This window comes from Coenobita brevimanus, chromosome 8 (genome assembly GCF_032717465.1).
Source record: "Coenobita brevimanus isolate Jiangsu-jjx chromosome 8, ASM3271746v2, whole genome shotgun sequence".
NCBI lineage: Eukaryota > Metazoa > Arthropoda > Malacostraca > Decapoda > Coenobitidae > Coenobita > Coenobita brevimanus.
In genome coordinates this window covers 1,237,008-1,254,798 of record NC_136961.1, presented here as the reverse complement: position 1 = coordinate 1,254,798, position 17,791 = coordinate 1,237,008, and the positions used below count along the sequence as shown (strand labels likewise).

The window sequence follows — 17,791 nt, the reverse complement described above, 5'->3', positions numbered from 1 at the left end:
GGGAGAGGGAAGGGGAGGCTGGGATGAGATGGAGGGGTGGGGTGGAGAGGTATATGAGAGAGGGGTGTGTGAGCTGGGAGCAGGGCAGTGAAATGGCGGGGGACAGGGCGACATGGAGGCGATTTGTTTGTGGCCACCCCTTACGCGATTGGCAGTAGATAGATAGACGTGTATACCCATTCAGCATTAATGGGTTCTCCAATATGAGGAAAATGGTGATGGAGTTTGTCAATTAATGGGACAGAGTGACGTAGAGACCAGCTTGGCTCAGGTAATGGCAGGATATATTAGCTGTTTACCAGGCCTTTGATACTCTCTCTCTCTCTCTCACACACACACACACACACACACACACACACACACACACACACACACACACACACACACACATTCACCTCTTCATCACTGTCTGTCTGTCTGTCTGTCTCTCTCTCTCTCTCTCTCACACACACACACACACACACACACACACACACACACACACACACACATATTCCTCTATGCACACACACATTCACCTCTCTCTCTCTCACACACACGCACGCACACACACACACACACACACACACACACACACACATTTACCTCTTCATCACCCTCTCTCTCTCTCTCTCTCTCTCTCTCACACACACACACACACACACACACACACACACACACACACACACACACACACACACACACATTCACCTCTTCATCACCCTCTCTCTCTCTCTCTCTCTCTCTCTCTCACACACACACACACACACACACACACAATACAACTCAGTACAATGGTGTGGGTCAGGGCTTTGCCTATTGCCTGCGTGTTGAATTATTTTTCCCGCCAAATTTAAGGCCAGTTTACGACAAAGGCGATTTTCATGTAATTAGACGCCTGAAATAGACCTAGTAGCGGGAGAGAGAGGGGGAGGGAAAGAGAGAGGTAGACAAAAAAAATTGTCACCGGACTGAGAGGGTTAAGGGTGGTATTCTGAGAGGCTGCATATTTCGTAACTGCTCTTCCTCAGCGATTTATTTTGCACATTACACCTCAGTATTATTTTGCATGTTATTGACGAAAACCATGTCGGTACTAAAACGCTACAAATGGCCTACTGGAGAATGTTAATGTTTAATGTACGGGATAAATGGCTTAGGTAAAGGTGCTACGAAGCCTGCTAGTGGCTGCCAGTGTAAGGCAGCTCTATGATGCTGGTAATAAGGCTCATATCCCAGAGATAAGCGATGCAGCACACACACCAGCCATAAAATTAACACAAAAGCAAGAGGCTGTCGGCCGGCGCCAAGGTTTGAAAATATCAGCCTGCATGTGGCAGATTTCGTAGCACCACTTCCTCGGTAATTAATTTTGTATTTTACACTAATATTGATTTTCATATAATCTGTCAGTTTCAAAATCGACGTAGATTCCATTTATAACATACTGGAGGATTTTATGGTATATGCGCCAAGTAATCGCCGAGGAAGAGACACTACGGAATCTCCAAGGCCTATATGAGAGATTTCGGCTGAAGGTTTAATGTCGGCACAATTTCAAGTCAGAGTAACATAGAAGAAAATATTAAGCTGTATGGTGCAAAATAAATCGCTGAAGAAGAAGTGTTGCGGAACGATCAAAGTTAGTTGAAAATTAATCCGTAATGTCGCTGGAATGGTGGCCTTCGCACCAGTTTTTCCTTAGCGATTCATTTTCATATTAGGCCTTTCTTTTGGCTTGTATAATATTTATACTTTGCAAATACCGCCATAGTATGCACCAATCGCACACAGATGGATATTAAGGTTGATTGTGCAAAATAGTTTGCCGAGAAAGAAATGTTACGAAATCTCCCATATGAGAGATTTCGGCTAAAATTTAAATCTCGGCACAGTTGCTTCAGTAACCTACAATAGATTATTAAGGTGTAATGTGCACAATAAATCGCTGAGGAAGAGGTGTTACGAAGCCTGCCAAGTCGGGGTTGAAAATTAAGCCGTTATCTCGTTGAAATGGAAGGATTCTTAGCATCTTTTCCTGAACCATTTATTTTGCATATTACACCTTGCTGTCCTCTGTGACGTTATTTATATTTTTTAATACAGTCGTAGTTTGTATTAACACCATATTAGAGGATATTAAGGTGTAGCAGGAAAAATAAATCGCCGAGGAAGGGATATTACGAAGCCTCCAAGAAGTGTCTGGGCTAAGGGTTGAATTTCGAGTTGGTGATTTTATTGTTATGTGTAAATATTGACGTTATTGACGGTATTGTTATTTTGTGGTTTTATGTTATGTGTAATTATCTGACGTTATTGACAGTATTGTTATTTTGTTATGTGTAAATATCTGACGTTATTATTAACTGAATGTTTTTGAAGTTATTAAGTTGCCTAAATCACCATATATATTAGTGTAGTGTAGGAGCGCTAATGGGTAAATGATTACGTGTGTGTGTGTGTGTGTGTGTGTGTGTTCCTACCTTCCTTCGTTTTTTAGGGAGAGAGAGACAATGACTGGAGGAAGAAAAACAAAAGAAAAAAACAAGTACATGTTGCTAAAGGCCTCGTCCATTCCTAAAATATTACCAACAACTGGATTTAACTATAAGTGGATTAAATGTTTGTGGTAAGCAACTGCCAGGAAGTGAATTATTCCCTCTTCTTCTTTCCTCTTCTTCCCACCTTCCTTCTTCTTCCTTCCTTCCTCTTCTTCCCACCTTCCTTCCTCCTTCTCCTTCCTTCCTTCCTCTTCTTCCCACCCTCCCATTCCTTCTTCGTTCTTTTCTTCATCCCCTCCTCCTCCTCCTCCTCCTCCTCCTCCTCCATCCCTCCTTTCCTCCCTCTCCATTTTTTCTCCTTCCCACTCCTCTTTCATCCACTCACCCTCCTTCCCCTCTTTTCACTTCCCTCCTCCCTCTCCTCCTCTCGTCTTTCCATTTCCCTTCCTCTCTTCCAGTCATCCTCTCTTCCTGTCTTCCTCTCCTCCTCTCCTCTTTCCATTCCCCTTCCTCTCTTCCTGTCTTCCTCTCTTCCTGTCTTCCTATCATCCTCTCTTTCTGTCTTCCTCTCTTCCCGTCTTCCTCTTTTTCTCTCTTCCTGTCTTCCTCTCCTCCTCTCGTCTTTCCATTCCCCTTCCTCTCTTCCCGTCTTCCTCTATTTCTCTCTTCCTCTCTTCCTGTCTTCCTCTCCTTCTCTTGTCTTCCCATTCCTCTTCCTTTCTTCCTGTATTCCTCTCTTCCTCTCCTCTTTCCATTCTTCTTCCTCTCTTCCTGTCTTCCTCTTTTCCTGTCTTCCTGTCTTCCTCTTTTCTTCTCTTCCTCTCTTCCTCTTTTCTTCTCTTCCTCTCTTCCTCTTTTCTTCTCTTCCTCTCTTCCTGTCTTCCTCTTTTCCTCTCTTCCTGTCTTCCTCTTTTCCTCTCTTCCTGTCTTCCTCTTTTCCTCTCTTCCTGTCTTCCTCTTTTCTTCTCTTCCTCTCTTCCTGTCTTCCTCTTTTCTTCTCTTCCTGTCTTCCTCTTTTCCTCTCTTCCTGTCTTCCTCTTTTCCTCTCTTCCTCTCTTCCTCTTTTCCTCTCTTCCTGTCTTCCTCTCCTCCTCTCGTCTTTCCATTGTTCTTCCTGTCTTCCTGTCTTCCTCTCTTCCTGTCTTCCTCTCTTCCTGTCTTCCTCTCTTCCTGTCTTCCTCTCTTCCTGTCTTCCTCTCTTCCTGTCTTCCTCTCTTCCTGTCTTCCTCTCCTCCTCTCGTCTTTCCATTGCTCTTCCTCTCTTCCTGTCTTCCTCTCTTCCTCTCCTCTTTCCATTCTTCTTCCTGTCTTCCTCTTTTCGTCTCCTCCTGTCTTCCTCTTTTCCTCTCTTCCTGTCTTCCTCTCTTCCTGTTCTCCTCTCCTCCTCTCGCCTCTCCACTGCTCTTCTTCTCTATCTTGGTGATGTAACTTCCGTCTGATAAATAGAAAATATTACCCTTCTGTTTCCCTGCCCCATCTCTCTCTCTCTCTCTCTCTCACACACACACACACACACACACACACACACACACACACACACATGATCCTAGGTGTCAGAATTTGACACACACACACACACACACACACACACACACACACACACACACACACACACACGATCCTAGGTATTACAGAATTTGACACACACACACACACACACACACACACGATCCTAGGTATTACAGAATTTGACACACACACACACACACACACACACACACACACACACACACACACACACACACACACACACAGTTCTGGGGATGTGACTTAATACACCTGTCTGGACATCATTAATGATGTGGCAGATAAGAAGAGGGATAGCTCTCTCTCTCTCTCTCTCTCTCTCTCTCTCTCTCTCTCTCTCTCAACTTAGATTAAAAGATAGAAAAGTTAAGGATATATATATATATATATATATATATATATATATATATATATTGAGCTGTAACAGGGGATTAACAGGGGAATATAGTACTCTAGCTCTTTCACCTTAACTTTCTAACCTTCTTATAGCTCTTTGTGACCAGTATTATATTTTAGTGCTAATCTATTGCCATAACTCAGCATTCAAGGTGGAGAGATAGCAGTTGTAGGCCAAGTTAAAGTAAAAAGAAATTCTATGGAAGGGGTGTTAAGTTCTTCCTGTCTTCTTCCCTCTCTTTTCTTACTTCCTTTTTTCTTCCCCCTTCCCTGTTTCCTTGCTGTATTTTTCCTTTCTTCTCTCGTCTTTTCCTCTTTCTTCATTTTTTCATTTCTTCTCCCATCCTTCCTTCCTCTTTCCAGTCACCCTTCCATGCATCTTCACATTTCCTTCCCTTCTTTTTTCTTTCTTTCTTTCTTTCTTTCCTGTTTCCTTGCTGTATTTTTCCTTTCTTCTCTTTTCTTTCCATACTTCATTCTCTTTCATTTCTTCTGCCATCCTTCCTTCCCTTTTCATAGACAGTTTTATTGCACAGTGTAAAAAAATCCATTAATTTACTGTCTTTCAACTTTTCCATTTAAAGTTGGTCTTCCCATCCACCATACAGTATCTGCGTCTGTCTATATCAGTCTTTCTGTCTGTCCATCTGTCTATCTATCTGTCTATCTATCTATCTATCTATCTACCCATTGCCAAATGTTTTAATTTCCTAAAGGATGGTCATAAACAAATCACCTCCATCTCACCCTGTCCACTACCATCTGGCTGCCCTTTCTCGAAGGTTAACTCCTTACCCTCCTATACTTCTCCACTCCACCCCTCCACCTCATCCTTGGCCTCCACCTCCCCCTCCTCCCCTCCACATCATTCACATATACAGTAGTCACCTGTGAGAGGGCACGTAGCACCCATCTGGCAGCAAACTTTCATCCTTTCTCTGTCCAGCTCTCTAATGCAAGAATTAACTGTTACTCCCAGTCCTTCAGCTATGCAACAGGTGAACTCTGGAACTGTCTTCCTCTGTCTATATTGCCTACTGCCTGTGACCTCCAGTTTAGGTAGGTAGGTAGGTAGGCAGGTAAGTAGGTAGGTAGGTAGGAGGTAAGTTAACCAGTACTCCCAATCCTACATGTATGCAGTAGGTCAGCTCTGCAACTGTCTTCCTCTGTCTGTATTGCCTACTGCCTGTGACCTCCAGTGTAGGTAGGTAGGTAGGTAGGAGGTAAGTTAACCAGTACTCCCAGTCCTTCATGTATATTTGCAACAGGTCGACTCTGGAACTGTCTTCCTCTCTTTCATTCCTACTGCCTGTGACCTCCAATCTTTTAAATGCAGTGTGTCCAGGGATCTCAAGATGAATGAGTCCTGAATTTGGCTTTGTTATTTTTTATTTATGTATATTTTCTTGGAGGGAACAATCTTGCAGGCTGCTGGCCTTTGGTTCCTTCTTCCTTGCATCAAAGGTCAGTGTCTTGTTCTCCATCTCTTTCCACGGCCACAACATTTATAAATTCATACATTTTCCCATCTTATCATTTATTACATTTTGTTTTGTTTATAAAGGCTCTAACATGCTGGCATACATCAGCCTTGGTCACCTATTGGCAGCTGTCTGTGCTGCTTGATCTCTAGCAACCTTTCTTCAATCCCTTGTCCCTGAGGTCACAGTGTATGGACCTCATCTGAAGTGTTTTTTGATCTGCCACAAACAACTCCATCTTCAACAGTCCTCCTTGTCAGCCTAATAGTACACTACCATACACCCTCACCAGTCCTCCTTGTCAGCCTAATAGTATACACTACCATACACCCTCACCAGTCCTTGTCAGCCTAATAGTACACTACCATACACCCTCACCAGTCCTCCTTGTCAGCCTAATAGTATACACTACCATACACCCTCACCAGTCCTTGTCAGCCTAATAGTACACTACCATACACCCTCACCAGTCATCCTTGTCAGCCTAATAGTACACTACCATACACCCTCACCAGTCCTTGTCAGCCTAATAGTACACTACCATCCAGAATATAACTGTTTGTAGCTTCAGACAGTAAATGGTAACTGCCCAATTCTGTATTCTGTTTATGTATCCACAGCCAGATGCCTTAATACCGAAAAGGGTGGCCACAAATAAATCGCCTCCATGTCACCCTGTCCCCTGCCATTATACCCCCCTTACCCCAGCTTACATCCCCCTCTCTCATATACCTCTCTACTCCATCCCTCCATCTTCTCCTCAGTCTCCCCCTCCCTCTCCCCCACTCCACCTCACTCTCATACTCTCTCCTAGTTAGTCACTCACTGTCCATCCCTCCAAGTCACATCTCCCCCTCTCTCATATACCTCACATCCCCCCCTCTCTCATATACCTCTCTTCTCCATCACTCCATATCATCTTCGGTCTCTCCCTCCCCCTCCCCCCCTCCACTTTTCTCACATACAGTCTCCTAGTTAAAAAGACAAACATATCGCATTTTTCCCCGTCACAGTGTAGGGTGTTGAGGTGAGGCTGAATTAGTGCACAACATGTAAGGCTGGCACAGTCTGGGGTCACCTCTGAGTCTTGAACAGTCAGTGTAGTAGTAGTAGTAATAGCAGTAGTAGTAGTAGTTGTAGTAGGAATGATAGTAGTAATAATAATAAAAATAATAATAGCAGCCATAGTAGTGGTGGTAGTAGTAGTAGTAGTAATAGTAGTAGTATTAGTAGTAATAGTAGTAGTAGTAATGATAATGTGGTAGGTGAGGGCACTCACCATCCACTCACTCGATGTAGTGCTGCTCTCGGTTGTCTGCCCTTTCCTCCATCCTTCTTTCCATCTATCCTCTTCTGTCTTTCTTTCCTGCATTCTTTCCTTGTCCTTCTGCCTGCGGGTGACTTTACACTCCCTCTTCTGTCTTTCTCTCCTTCATTCCTTCCTCTTCCTTCTGCCTGTGGGTGACTCTACATTGAGTGACAAGCCAAATGATTTCCTGCACACCAGGAAACCATCTACTATGCTGGGTGGTAACCATATAACCAAATTTTGGCGCCTGGTGGTTTAGTGGGTAATTATTGCGCTCCAATCAGATTGAGCCGGTGAAGGTTTATATCCAAGGGATGGTTGGGGTTGATTGCTCATGTAATGCCACTCAGGGATGAGTGAGGCTGGTCACTCTCATCTTAAATGTCAGGACCAACTTGCCTAGCCCCGGGCTCCTACACTCCTCATGGGGCAACACTGGATTAGATGATGGGTGATGATGTAATGCTAATGATAATAATAATGTATATTATAATGATCTGATTTCTGTATGTTTGTTACAGTAACAGCAAAAATGGCACATGTGTTGCAAATTTGTGTTGGATCAAGGCACTGTTAAAGTGCATTAACATGAAGAATAAAACAATTTCCAGTCCAGTTGGGCCACCAGTTCCCAAGTTATGACTCATTTCAGGCCTTATGTTTCTAATTTAGTGAACCCAGTGGACTGCAGGTTGAAGTTACCCTCATCCAACAGTGCACCATCCAGGGGTAGGGAGGCATTTGAGTGACATTTGCCTTTTCATGTATAAGATGTAACCAGATTATCAGAGTAATAGGTCTTGCCTAATTAGACCTATCTATCTGTCTGCCTATCTATCTTGTAATATGTATGATTGTTAGGTTACTATTTAGTGTATAGAACCTCATCAGTTTTACACACAAACACTGCCTAATTACACCCAACCCTGCTGTTGTTAGTGATGTTGTGTTACCAGTAAATTTCCTATTAGGTCAGATCTGGCTGACTGCCCTGACCCACTAAACCACCAGGCATCCATCTGGTTTTGCTTTTTCTTACCTTTCCCTGTACTGTATTATTATAATGTACTTTACATTGGCATACATGAACTATGCATTTTTAAGTTTTTTTTTGTTTTTCCAAAATATGAATTCATTTAATTTTTTCAGATAAGTGGAGGTGAAAGCCTGAGGAATGAAGGAAGGAAGAAGGACAAGAAGGTTTGGACATGCTGAAAGAAAGGCCCTGAGACCCTGGGTGAGGATGTGAAGAAGCTTTGAGGCTGCAGCCATCACCAAAGAGGTGGACAGTGGATGACACAGGATGAAGTGGTGTGTGCTGAGTCCTGACCTTATATATGAGGCCCCTAATAACACAGCGTACTGAAAACCACATGTTGAAAACGGAAAAAAACGCAGTTAAAGTTACGTAACTTTCAAAATGCCATAACTTTGGAACTAGTCAATATTTTTTAGTGCTTTTTTTTTTTTTTTTAGCTTGAAGTTTGTACTTTCTTGTCATGCTGATCGTGGTAGAAGAGAAATTAGTAGCATTCTGAAAGGTACAACAATAGCTGCATTTTTCTCCAGTGTGGTTATTGAGACAAAACATACTCTCAGTAAGCATTTTTAATAATCAAACCAACCAAAGATATCAATGGGGAATATTTACAAAAGCAAATGCCCAGTGTTGCTGAGCTTCTTACTAATGTTTTGTGCCCACATCTCTGGCCTCCTCGCTCTTTTTCTGTTATGAGAAGGACCAGCAGCTTTTTGCTCACTATTAGAGTCACTCATGTTCTTGAGACAATGAGAAAAAACACTAAAACAGCTCTGGAAACAGCCAGTTAATCCAGGCAGTGTTCTAGGCCGGCTGGTAAACAAAAAACTGCGTCACGTTGCGACAGATTCCCAGATCACAGTTGCCAATATCTTGCTGAGCTCTCTGCCTTGCCCATTTTCTGTACATTATGGCTAACTTACCCTTAAAATCATCAAATTTTATGCTGAAATATTCCATTATGTTAGAATAATGGTACAATAATTAATCCGTCCATCCATCCATCATCCAGTCCTACGTTGCCCCATCAGGAGCGTAGGAGCCCGGGGCTAGGCAGTTGGTCCTGACATTTAAGATGAGAGTGACCAGCCTCACTCATCCCTGAGTGGCATTACATGAGCAATAAACCCCAATCACCCCTTGGATATAAACCTTCACCAGCTCAGTCCGATTGGAGCACAATAATTACCCACTAAACCACCAGGCGCCAAAATTTGGTTATATGGTTACCACCTAGCGTAGTAAATGGTTTCCTGGTGTACAGGAAACCATTTGGCTTGTCACTCAGCGTAGAGTCTCCCACAGGCAGAAGGAAGAGGAAAGAATGAAGGAATGAAAGACAGAAGAGGGAGTGTAAAGTCACCCGCAGGCAGAAAGACGAGGAAAGAATGAAGGAAAGAAAGACAGAAGAAGATGGAAGGATGGAGGAGAGGACAGGGCAGACACCCGAGAGCAGCATTACATTGAGTGAGTGGATGGTGAGCGCCCCCACCTACCACAACAATAATTAATAATGGTATGAAAAAAATGCATGACTGTGAGCATTAAGAAATGCTAGTATCTGGTAACACCAAACAACACATTGCTGGAAGGCACTTGGTACATTCTGTGACCAGCATGAAGGCTTGTCGACGCAGTGAGGTGAAGCGGGCAGTGAGACCTTGTTACAGAAGGGGAATTTGGACCCTAATGCCAGTTGCTTTCTCTACCTCGTGGTTGCCTTCCAGATCAAAGTGGGTTTGGGCTACATAGTGGTATACTTAACTCGGTTTCGCTTGCAGTGGCGCTTGGTACACTATGTTATTAGGGGCCTCATATACAGTATACTGGTAGAGCTACAGTGTTATTAGTGAGCTGGTACACAGGTATTACTGGAGTTACTACAAGTATTAAATAGAGAGCTTATGTACAGGTATTAATAAAGTTATTACTGTACTAGAAGTATTACTGGTACTAGAGAGCTGGCACAGAGCTGTTAATAGCACTAATATTAGAGGTACTCTTGTTGGTGTTAATCTGTCTGGCCTAGCAGACCCATCAACCACAGGCAAGCAACTGCCCCTGCAGGGCCAGCTTTTGAAGTGAACTGATGTTCCCATGGGGTGGAAAGTACCTCACCATAGTAAGGTGCAGGGAAGGGTATGGAGGATTGGTTCCTGGATGGATGCCACATTTACATCTTCACCCATTTAACATGGGCACCATAATAGGCTCCACATCACCTCGTTATTTGGTTGTATGGATACCACCCAGCGTTATACATGGTTTGCTGGGTTACAAGAAACCATTTTGTCCATCACTCAGTGTAGTCACTTGAAGTGGAAAGAAGAGTAATAAAAAGTGACAGGATGGATGGGAGAAATAGGAAGAGAAGAGAAGAAAAAGAGTGATAGAGATGAAGGAAGAAGCAGGCAGCACTACATCAAGTGAGTGGATGATGGGCTGCATCACCACATACCACTACTAGAGGTACAGTGTTGCTATAAAGCAGGTACACTAATATTAATAGAGGTTATTATAAGAAGTATTACTAGAGAGATGGCATGGAACACAGTGAGGAGGAGGAGACGTGGCAGTGCTGTCAGGTGAACCCATCTGGAAAGTATGTGTAAAACTGATAATGTGTTGATGATGATGATGATGGTAACGATGATGATGATGATGATGATGGTAACGATGATGATGATGTTGATGATGGTAACGATGATGATGATGATGATGGTAATGATGATGAGTGTGATGGTGGTTCATGAAGTATGTTACCTGGTTGATGGCTTTGTATGACAGTGGTACAAATGGATGTATGTATGTGTTTGTGAAGGGTAGTGTTGGGTGGAGGGCAAGGGGTAGTGTCTGAATACTTCCTTTATTGCAGGCAGAAGGAGAAAGGAATGCCACACAACACATACCAACTTGGGTGAACTCTTGCCCCTGCTGAAGAAGGAGAGGGAGGAGAAGGGACGGCCAGATGACACTCTCAGGAAGCTGCATCTGTACACAAGAAGGACCCCCCAGGCCTCTCACCCACAAAACACAGGTAAATTCTCTCCTGTAGGTTGTAATGTTTTTTTTTTTTCAGTTGTTGTATTCTTTGTGCCCCCTACCTTATCACACAGGTTCATCATCATCATCATCCATCGTCATCATAATCTTCATCGTCATCCATCAGCCATTATCATCTTGATCATCATCATTATCACCATTCATCAGTCATCATCATCATCATTATTCCTCCTCCTCCTCCTCCTCAACATCATCATCATCATCATCACCACACAGACATCCTTTTCCACAGGGCCAGAAAAAACTTGATAGAATGAGATACTAACCAAAGTTTGCCAAGTTGAATGAGCCACACTGCCATTCACTCACCATTCAAGCCCCTGGAATCCCAGCTCCACCTGACAGATAAAAAAATAGCTACAGTAAATACATAGATGACAATTGAGCCATATATACATCTCACTCCTTCATTTGGCAGTTCATGTGGTGACTATGAAGCTGTAAAGAGGTGCTGACCCCTGGTTGTGCACACCCAACATTGATCCAACCAGGTTATTCCCTGGTATTAGTATTAGTATTATAGTGGTAGGTGGGGGCACTCACCATCCACTCACTTGATGTAGTGCTGCTGTCAGGTGTCTACCCTTTCCTCTTCTCCATCCTTCTTTCCATCCTCTTCTGTCTTTCTTTTCTTCATTCTTTCCTCATCCTTCTGCCTATGGGTGACTTTACACTCCCTCTTCTGTCTTTCTTTCCTTCATTCTTTCCTCTTCCTTCTGCCTGTGGGTGACTTTACACTCCCTCTTCTGTCTTTCTTTCCTTCAATCTTTCCTCATCCTTCTGCCTATGGGTGACTTTACACTCCCTCTTCTGTCTTTCTTTCCTTCATTCTTTCCTTGTCCTTCTGCCTATGGGTGACTTTACACTCCCTCTTCTGTCTTTCTTTCCTTCAATCTTTCCTCATCCTTCTGCCTATGGGTGACTTTACACTCCCTCTTCTGTCTTTCTTTCCTTCATTCTTTCCTCTTCCTTCTGCCTGTGGGTGACTTTACACTGAGTGACAAGCCAAATGGTTTCCTGTACACCAGGAAACCATTTACTATGCTGGGTGGTAACCATATAACCAAATTATGGCACCTGGTGGTTTAGTGGGTAATTATTGCACTCCAATCGGATTGAGCCGGTGAAGGTTTATATCCAAGGGATGGTTGGGGTTCATTGCTCATGTAATGCCACTCAGGGATGAGTGAGGCTGGTCACTCTCATCTTAAATGTCAGGACCAACTTGCCTAGCCCCGGGCTCCTACACTTCTTGTGGGGCAACACTGAATTAGTTAATGAATGAATGAATGGATTATTATTTATTACTGGTATTAATATTTTCATTGTTAGTGGTATTGTTATTATTATCATCACTAGTATATCATCATTATTACCGTATTCATCCATCCATTCATCATCCAATCCTACGTTGCCCTATGAGGAGCGTAGGAGCCCAGGGCTAGGCAGTTGGTCCTAAAGATGAGAGTGACCAGCCTCACTCATCCCTGAGTGGCATTACATGAGCAATAAACCCCAACCACCCCTTGGATATAAACCTTCACCGGCTCAATCCGATTGGAGTGCAATAATTACTCACTAAACCACCAGGCGCCAAAATTTAGTTATATGGTTACCACCCAGCGTAGTAAATGGCTTCCTGGTGTACAGGAAAACATTTGCCTTATCACTCAGTGTAGAGTCACCCAAAGGCAGAAGGAAGAGGAAAGACTGACGGAAAGAAAGACAGAAGACGATGGAAGGAAAGTAGGATGGAGGAGAGGAAAAGGCAGACACCCGAGAGCATCACTACATCGAGTGAGTGGATGGTGAGTGCCCCTACTTACCACACATCATTATTATTATCATTATTATTATTATTATTATTATTATTATTAATATTATTTATTATTATTATTATTATGGTGGTAGTTGGGGGTGCTCACCATCCACTCAGTGTAGTGCCGCCCTTGGGTGTCTGCCCTTCCCTCTGTTCCTTCCGTCTTTTCTGTCTGTCTGTCTTTCATTCTTTCCTCTTCCTTCTGCCAGTGGGTGGCTCTACACTGAGTGACAGGCCAAATGGTTTCTATCTTTACAGCTAATTTATTCTTTAAGCTTCTCCCTTGAGCCTCTTTACTCAGATAAAGAAAACCTGTTGAACTTTAGTGATGCTGTGCACCTTCTGTCCCCTGTTTTATCATCATCATCATTGTCATATCATCATTGTTGTCATCATTCATCATCATCATCTTCAATAATCATCATAATCATCATAATCATCGTCATCATCAATAACCATTATCATCATCGTCATCATCATCATCATCATCATCATCATCGTCGTCTTCAGTAATCACCAATCACCAATCATCATCGCCATCTTTAATATTACCCTGCTTCCTATTGAAACTAATGAGATGGATAGGATTAAAAAATGATGACAATGATGGTGGTTCCTTGTGGTGTAATATTTGTGTAATGTGTGATGTATAACAGGCACTGCATCATCTGTATGTGCTGGCCACTGAGCCTTAACCGTTCATGCCAGTAGACGTTGACACAGGTCGCCTCTGCCAGGTCAAGGTGATGGTTGGGTAAGTCACACCATCATGCCACTTACATATTCCCTCTTCCCATGTTTCTGAATCCCGCATTACCTGTTGTACTTTTCTTGTTCCATATTTCTGGACCCCATCTTACCCCATTTGAAATTTTCCATATATCTGGACCCTACCTAACCCCCATTTGCTATTTTCCATATATCTGGACCCTACCTAACCCCCATTTACTATTTTCCATATTTCTGGACCCTACCTAACCCCCATTTACTATTTTCCATATTTCTGGACCCTGTCTTACCCTCATTTACTATTTTCCATATTTCTGGACCCTATCTTACCCTCATTTACTATTTTCCATATTTCTGGACCCTGTCTTACCCTCATTTACTATTTTCCATATTTCCGGACCCTATCTAACCCCCATTTGCTAATGAGAACTGTCTGTATTTTCCTCTTGGCCAAAGTGCCTGGAACTGACAAATTTGGCTAAGAATGTTAGTGCTGGTGGTGTTTTGGTGATGAATTGGTGGTCTGGACAGGTTTACATTCCAGAGTATAAAAAAAAAAAAACATGAAGAGGAAACTGTTCAATTTATTTTTATGCCAAAACTTTTTCTCCTCTCAGTTTACCTCAGAGTCTGAAGATTTTCATTATGACAGTTGGGTTTTTAAGCAGTTATGTATGATTTTTGTTTAGAAACACACACTAGCAGTGACCTTTGTTGTTGTGCTGTCAGGAAAGTTGACACACAAACAGCCTACTGTATATAACATTCAAACTCCACTACCATCCCATCCAGATTTCAAGGAGTGTGTGAGTATCCTGGAGTGAAGTACGAGGTGGTGGCGCCAACGCTGGAGCAGACACCCCTGACCACCACTATTGGCCCATCACCTTGACCCGAGGCCACGCCAGCTGGGACGTCCTGGCATGGCTGCTGAGATCTGGGGCAGGTGTAGTGGTTAAACTTTGAGACGGCCACCACCCCTACACCAGAACTGCCACCCCTCACCCTGCTGCTGCTAATCTACCACACCTTTATGATGATAATGGTTATTGGGGTAGGCGGTGGCTCAATCGGTAGAGAGGTGGCCTGCAGTCCTGACGGACCCAGGTTCGAATCCCGGCTGGGGCAGGGAACAGTTTAAGGATTTGAATTTCATCAAATCAGGCTTTACTGATCTACCAGAAGACCCGCCGACATGTCGTAAAAATACCCCCGCTAATACCAATATACCAGTCCTGTATGAGACAGCCCTAGCATGTATTCAATATGGACGGTGGGTGTTAGCGCCGAAGTGGTGACATGTAGAGGTGTATGGTATGTAGGAGGGCTGCTGGGCCTTGATAGCAGGCTGTGAAGCCTATGCCCAGAGTCGGACACAAAAAAAAAAAAAAAAAAAAAAAAAAAAAAAAAAGTGATCCCACTGCTCGTTGGACCATTAAGGTTTGTTGGTTTGTAAACTGTGGCAGACACAGTTGGTCTTCCCACTGAGGTTGTCCCTTGCATATTAGTCTGTACAGTTCATCATCTATTCCCTATCCTTGTGTCAAAATCTCGTATGTACTTTTATGCAAACTTTAATAATAATATTGGTGTTCATTCCTGTTAATAATATTGGTGTTCATTCCTGTTAATAATATTGGTGTTCATTCATGTTAATAATCTTTGTGTTCATTTTTTTTTTCCTAACATGAAAATCTTGTATGTACTTTTATGCATTGCTTTAACACTTTCATTGACACTTCAGTTTACTTATTTAACTTAATGGCTGAATAAGAGTTGGGATGAATTGATGTAGTTATTTATTTATTTGTCATACACTATATCTTTCCCAACACTTCCAGAGCTGTGTACTGAGGTCAGTGGCTGCTCTGCTCAACTGGTGCATGCACTACTTGGAGGATCATCACCCTCATCGTCAACAGCCTCAACCAATACGTCATCCTGGTCATCAACCAAACCATCTTCAGCATCATCCAGGTCACTGGGGTCATCTGAAGGCTGCAGCAATGAGAGGAGAGAAGAGGACAATGAAAATGGGTTCACTGCAGCACTTATGACAATTGTATACAAGTACCTGTCTGTTGGAATGCCCCAGGCCGTACCCAACCCCCTGGCAGCACCACAGGTGATGTTTGTTATATTTTGTTAGTGTAATGCACAAATCCTGCACCAGCACCACACAACACATTTAAGTGTAATGCACATCATACACCAGCACCACACAACACATGTAGTAGTGTCCTAAAGCACATCTGCAGTGTGAACCCAGTGAACTGTGGGCTGAAGCTGCCCTCCTCCTGCAGTTCATCATCCACTTTTCTGGGGATAGGGAGGCAGCTGAGGCATGTTTGTCAGACCTGGCAGTGGAGCTGCCCAGTACACCACATGAAGGCATCCTTGTTTATATACTTTACAAAGCTTAAATTGTTTGTAAAATGGTGTGTGTACTACATCTGTCTTCACTCAGTGGTAACAAACACTTCATAAGGAAGTCATTTAGATGGAATATCAGAGTAACCAAAACTAAACCATTTTTTAGTAAACTTAGGGAGGTTTGTTGATGCTGTTACTTGGGTAGGGACCATTATAAATACTTGCCAGTGTATCACCTCAGACATTACAACAGTTGAGACAGAATTAAGATATCAAGTATCTTGGATTTTGGTAACATGATAGGAATAGTTTTCTGTGAACTGGTGGGTTAATCAGGGACATAAATTACTAGCCATGTGGGGAGGGTGAAGAATGAGAGACTGGTTAGGACAGTGTGTGTGTGTGCATGAGGTGGAGGGGGAGACCAGGGATGAGATGGGAGGATGAACTGGAAAGATAAATAAGAGGATATGAGTTGGAGGGAGGGCAGCCAAAGGACAGGGCAGTGTGGAAGCAGTTTGTTTGTGGTCACCCCATACAGGATTAAGGCTTGTGGCAATAGTAAGATAAATTATTCCTGTATATTGCTAGCAGCATTAATCCTTTAAGGGTTATGTCACTCTTGTTTATAACTGTTGTTTGCAATCAGTAGCCAGAGTCATGAGTTTGAGGATGTGGTTTCAATTCCAATAGCTTTTCTTGGGATCATTATGCATCCATTACAATAGGTAGCATTATTATAGGTCATATGTTAATTTTGTTTGTGTGTTTTAGATATGACTAACCTTTACTCTTGTTTAAAATTGCCTTATATATATAGCATAATAGGTGTATGTTGGTAGTGGTTAAACATCCAGTCCCCATTTTTGCCCACAGGTTATGTACTCTTTCATACGAACAGATTTCCCTAAACATAACTACTGGTACCATCAGGAGCCCTTTTGTATTAGGGTTTTGTATGAGTAACCACATTGCCATTTGGAGCAGTGCATGTGTGAATGGTAGAGAAAAAGTTGAGTGGTACACTCAGCCCTCGGCTATCACTCCCAATTGGTCCCCCTATGGCAACGCTATAGCAGAGTTGAAGAACTTATGGTATTAATTCTAATTGGTGCCATGACGTCAATATTTACCCCTAAGATACCTTTTTTGTACCACATATTAATATATAATAGTCTAAAAATGAGCATGTTTTATGATGTGATTCTTATAAATACCCCTCACAGTTGATTCATTGATGTTATGTTTCTTCCCAACAATTTGCTTGGTCTCACCATTCTCTATAAGTTTCACATTTCCAGTTTATCTGCATAACATAGGTTCTTCCTCTTCTTTATTTCCCTGCCAGGTGCCGCAGCATTATGTTGGGTGATGGTAGGGGGATGGGGAGGGGGTACGTTGGCCATGGTCCTATCATAAAAAAGGTTATTGTTCTCGCTATCACTGTTCACGGTCTGAGGGCGCGCACTTGAATGGTTTGGCGGGCAGGAGACTCGGTCGGGCAGCCAATCAGCGCTCGGCTGGCGCTGACGTCACGTGACCAATCACGGAGTGAAGCTTTTGTTGGCTGGGTGG

At 43.0% G+C, this 17,791-nt stretch overlaps 1 long non-coding RNA gene across 2 annotated transcripts in view; it reads left to right on the top strand.

Annotated features, from left to right (window-relative positions):
- The first annotated feature begins 8,372 nt into the window (after nt 1-8,372).
- LOC145405582 (uncharacterized) overlaps nt 8,373-17,791 on the top strand; it is a 162,888-nt gene continuing 153,469 nt past the window's right edge. The window contains exons 1-2 of one of the 2 annotated variants that reach the window (XR_013898382.1): nt 8,373-8,501; nt 11,108-11,269. This is a non-coding gene — a long non-coding RNA (uncharacterized LOC145405582). Of the gene's footprint in view, nt 8,502-11,107; nt 11,270-14,635; nt 14,693-17,791 lie in introns of those variants that run through there. The other variant, XR_013898383.1, reaches the window with a different exon arrangement.